Raw genomic sequence first — 5,989 nt, 5'->3', positions numbered from 1 at the left:
ACAGAAAAAAAAAGCTCTCTACTATGTTTCAATAAGTGTGCAGAATGTGGAGTTGTAGAGTTTCTAAATATTTAAGTGATTTTAAATTCATGTTTGTTTCAGAGAAGCCCTGATTCAAAATTTTCATTGTCATGACTATCAATATTGCTGTTGCGACGCAACGAATTTTTGTAACAATGGGTTTTACATTTAATCATTTAATGGGGAAATTACATGAAAAAAATGGTTAAAATCGGCCAGTAGTTTTGGAGTTTACCCCGGATATCCTTATATACAGAAGTAGCCATTTATGTATATAGATTATTATTATTTATTTATATATTTTTACTATTACTATTATTATTTGACTTAACGGATTTTAATGTTTTAAAATTCGTTTATTTTAATTGTTATGACACTGATAATCGAGCAATTCCATGTCAGATCAATCATTAAAAGGAAGTTTTTGACCTCACCATTTTGTATTTTCATAAAAATTGGCATGAAGGATATATATGGCAGAGAAAGTAATTCTGCCAATTTTTAGATTTCCATTCTGAAAATAGTTCAAAATATAAGCCAATTAAAAATTCAAAATGTGCGAAAAAAATTAAAAGTGGGTTCTTTCTAATGACTGTAACTCCTCTCCTAATTATAGTAGAATAAAAATTTAAGAACCATTGTATATATATATATATATATATATATATATATATATATATATATATATATATATATGTATATATATATATTTCATGACGTTCAAATTACAACTTCACTGTGACTTTTGACCTTGAATATCTCAACCCCACCCCTTTTTTGAAAAAAAAAAAAAAAACCAACATTTTCTTACACTGTACCAAAAATTAGACTGGGACCGCAATAGCAAAGCGCTGCAAAAAAACAAAAAAAGGAATGTTTTCTATTTTCTGTAGATGAGAAATTCCATGTCACATCAAGCCAAATAAAGTGAGTTTTTGACCTCATCATTTCCGATTTTAATAAAATTTTCATTAAGGACACATACGACGAGGAAAGTCCATTTTTAGATTTCTATTGTGAAAATTGTTCAAAATTTTCAAAATTTGAGTTAAATTTGTATTAATCATCTACTACAGAAAATATGTAATTATTCCTGATTTTTTGCAGTGCCTTTTACCATTGTAATGCCAGCCTAATTTTTGGTACAGTGGAAGGATAGTGTTAAGAGCAATAAAATATATTTTTTTCGAAAATTTCTGAAAGGGGGTATATTTTGAGATATTCAAGATCCAAAGTCTCGCTGAATGACCTTGAAATTTAAATCATGTATTATATGAATAGAAGGCTTTATTCCTTAGCTTTGCAGTGAATTTTGAGTTTCAACTCTGCTATATTGAGAAGTTACAGCCATATTGAGTTTTTTTACAGGCCTGTATTTTGAAAATTTTTCAAAATAGAAGTCTAAAAATTGGCAGGATTACTTATCTTTTGTCACACGTGTCCTTCATGCCAAATTTCATTAAAATCGGAAATGGTCTGGTCTAGAAGATGATTGATATGGCATGGAATTGAACAATTTGAAAAATATTTACTCACCATTTTACGAGGATTTGCTTCACCAATATATATATATATATATATATATATATATATATATATATATATATATATATATATATTTTTATATATATATATATATATATATATATATATATATATATATATATATATATATATATATATATATATATATATATATATATATATATATATATATATATATATATATATATATATATATATATATAAGAGGAGGGAAAGAGAAGAGAAATAAGTAGAATGAAATAAAAGTTGCATCCGAACATCTGCATCATTTCAAAAATTGATAAAATACAAGATATTTTTTCCCTATCGCATAAAGAATTTTTTTTTTACCTAGAATCTTTTGGCATGGCCACATTTACATATACCGAATTATGTATATAATTTTCATGGGTGTATTTTTTCTGTGAACATTTTTGTTAGAGTAGCAAGGAGATTGTTCATCAAAGGAAAAAAAAAATACACTGAAAAAAAAAATCCTTTAAATAGGCTGATATCTTTGCTACATTACAATACTTATTAAACGGATTTAAGAAAAGAAGGGAGAGGGCAAAAGCGTCATTTGGGAAGACCGGAGAAGGAGAAGAAGAGGAGTACACGACCCCCCCCCCATTTCATTTTTACACACATAATGTTCGTATAAGTATGCGTCATGTACTCACTTATACTTTGTTGTTTTCTTAATATATTATTTGAATTGTATCATATTTATTTATGTATGGCAAATGAAAATTTTATCGGAAAACAGCAAAAACTACACCCGCCTATATGTAAGAATATGAAATTTTCCAGGGGTAATTGCCGCTCCGTGATTCTCCGAAATGAAAGCCTGGGGACACATATGCACCATTTGGTCCTTAAAAGGTTAAAAGAGAAGAAACATAATTGAAATTCATTCTCCTCACAGGGAATAATGGAAATTTATTTTCCTCACAGGGGGGGGGGAGGTAGAATGGGGGGAGGGGGAATTCTCAATTTTAGGACTAAAAATTTTTTTCCGATTCAAAAAAAAAATGAAACATGTACCTACACAATGAGAATTAGGCATCATTAAAAAAGAGACAAAAATAATTGCAATACTATCTCCAAATTTCCCGAATCATTGCTCAGAATTTTCTGAATAAAATTTTTTGGGAGGTCACAGCGACCTCCCATGACCTACCCTACCATCACCCCTATCTCTTCCCTTTTACTCAATGCTCTCCGCATCTCCTGAAAGATCATGCATAGAAATCTCCGATTCCAAAGCGCAAGTATTTGCATGCAATTATTAAAATCAACAGATGGCGCTGCACTCGATAAGGGTCACAACAAGGATTGGCTGAAGCGTAGCGGCTGAAGTGTTTTGAGCTGCGCTAGGCAAGTGACAGCGGTGGCTCTCTCGTTATTGTTTGTGTGCTTCCATTTAACGAGTGTCGAACGATGGTGAATAAATATTACTTTAGTGCCTTGATATTGTTGCTGTCCTTTGTTTATGGTGCTATTCCACTCACAGCCGAGTTTGATTTCGGAAAGAAATGCTGCTTTTAGGTTTTTCTCGTATGTTGCATTCGCTTCTATCACGTATGTACACAACTTGTTAGTTACATATCTTCTTTCGATTGACTTTCAGTGTGCAAATAATAGTGAGAAATAACGTTATGATGCGCTGTAGATACCAGTTAAATTATAAATTTCATCAAAAGTGTTGTTATATTGTTCCCCGATGCTAAATAGCTGGTGTGATTTGAATCTTACGTTTGCTTTCAACCACTTGTTCGTTAGCTTTGCATTTCAATATTTTGAAATAAACTTAGAATCTGTCCTTTTTTTTAATGTATAATGTCGAATTCTGCGTGTATGAGTACTATTCATCCATAAGTACTTTCATGATTGAATGCATTTATCAAGAAATTTTCAAATATGGTTGGTTTTGTTGTTTACTGTACTCAACTTGGTGGTAAAAAACTAATTATCTACCACTAGACAGTTGATTTTTATACTTGGGTACTGTGTGAAGAAGATACTTCAGATAAAATCATAATGTTTAATTATTTTATGTGTGTATAAAGTTAATGCAGTGCTAAAAGTATAATGCATTCTTTTAGTTATGGGGCTTTATAATTGCTTCAATCCTGAGTTTAAGTCTATGTAAACATATATGTTGCTTGAATGTTCTAAAACATACCTCTGTGATCTTAATTTGGATTTACTAATGTTTTGATTAATATATCCTTTTTCAACCAATAGGCTGTACAAGTTTAGAAATATGTAATAGGTTTGTTTCTAAGTTCAGCATTTATTTTATTGTTTCCTTTAAATAGTTTATAGTTTAATCCCTTCTGCAGTTGCATGTACGGGCATAAGTGCTTTTGTGCTATATAGTGCTTTGATTTTTTTTCCCGCCAGTTCATGGTGTTACTCAAAATTTCCCATGACATAACTTAAGGCATGAATTTTGTTATATACTTCTTTATCGTAACATAGAATTTGCCATGCATTATACCATCTTATTCCTATGTTATAACTTTACTATCAAAGAAAAATTTACAATGATGCAGCAGTATAAGAGATGCAGAAAATATTAAATCTTTCAGTTTTGTAAGAGGAGCCCATGACATTTTTAGGTGTATAAAAAGTATTAGTTGCTGCACTAATGGAACATTTTTTACCTCGTGGGGAAATTGCATTTTTTTATTATGGAAAAATATTTACATAGATTTTTTTTCCTTTTTTGTTTTACAGAACAATTCATCGCTTCAAAATGAAATTTTCATCATCATAGCAAGATAACATAGATGCACATGCCATGTAGTGGATATGTACTTCATCCAATAAATCATTATTTAATAGCGATATTAGATATTGGTTATCTTCCAAATTGGGATAAATTAATGCAAAAAGTTGATGGAAACATGATGGCAATTTTTGAAAATAAAATTATCTAAGTAAAGTATATTGTTTTTCATACTATCAGATAGTTTTGAGCCGTGTGCACAAACACTAAATATTTTTGTTTGGTACAGATGTGATATACCCCCCCCCCCATTTGGCGACATTCGATTTTTTTGCACAAAATTAAAATATTTTTCTCGCCAATGAGGCGATAATTTTTTATGCATGGCATCCCTGGCCAAACTAACCTGTGTTTAGCAACTCGAAGGCAATCTTACAGATCTGTTCAAACTTGTTTACTTGGGTTGTTTGAGTTTCACGCAGGAGAGATACGTGGTGTTGTTTCGTGCAATATACCTTACAGGAATGCTTATTTTGTGTTAGTTTAAATTCAGTAGTTGTGTTTTGAAGTAAAAACATTAGAAAATGTCAGTTTCTTCAAACTTGAAGGTTAATTAAAAGTTAACTCCAACGTGGTGTGTATCTGTAATGTGCCATTGTCATATGATGTATTGTTTTAGACTGAGTGTGAATATTTATACCATATAAAAAGGTAAGTTCTTTATTTTAGAATTCAAAAAAAACCTCTCACTTCCAAAATTCTTTGTTTTTACAAATCCTTGAGGGGTTCTTGTAGTTTTTAACTTTATTTTTACTGTATGTAAATTAATTTTACAGAAATAGTACGGTTATTTTGTTCTAAAAGTTAATTCTTATCGATGCCACGAATTATTTAGACATTCTATTAACGTGCCTCCATTAGGTACTGAATTTTATGTTAACAATTGAAAGTTCTTTCGGTTGTACTCTTAAAAATGCTGAATTTTATTAATAAATCTGCACAATAATGGTGCATATTTCACACTTAAAACTGTGTCATTATTGTACACTGAACGGAAGGAGCCACCCTTGTGTGCCTCCATGAAAATATACATAACTGTGACCATACTCCGACTGTAATGTATATTAACAGTCGGAGGGATAATTGGCGAGCCAGAGGTCTCATAGTACTTTCGTAATGAGACCGAGGCAGGGCCGGCGAGTCGAAGTCTCATTACGAAAGTACTATGAGACCGAGGGCTCGTATCCCGGAGAAATGATGAAAAAAAATTAATGCATTAATTTCGACTTGTAATTAATACAATAATTTATTTCATATGTTTACAAAAAACCCCGGCCCTGTACATTTTTGAAGCATATATTCGTGATGTTTTTTGCTGTGCTTTTATTTTGTTTTTATATATATTGTGTTCTGAAGTGCTTTGATCATGTTTTTTATCTGATTTTTTCCTGTTGGCGCTAAAAAAGCATCGCTAAGAACGATGTATGACATATGTCGTCATACATCGTTTTCTTGGTGACGCTTTCTTGGCGCCAACAGGAAAAAGTCGTCAAGGGTGGGGTATATCACATCAGTTCCGATTAAGCAGCTTACGTTCACATTACATTATTGGTTGTCATACATATGCTAAGTATGATTTTTTTTTTTGGTTTCAGAAAGAAAAAATGAGAACATTTGTCGGCACATAACTTGAGCAAAAGCCTTCGGATC

Source organism: Uloborus diversus, chromosome 1 (genome assembly GCF_026930045.1).
Source record: "Uloborus diversus isolate 005 chromosome 1, Udiv.v.3.1, whole genome shotgun sequence".
Lineage (NCBI taxonomy): Eukaryota > Metazoa > Arthropoda > Arachnida > Araneae > Uloboridae > Uloborus > Uloborus diversus.
This window is presented reverse-complemented; position numbering follows the sequence as displayed.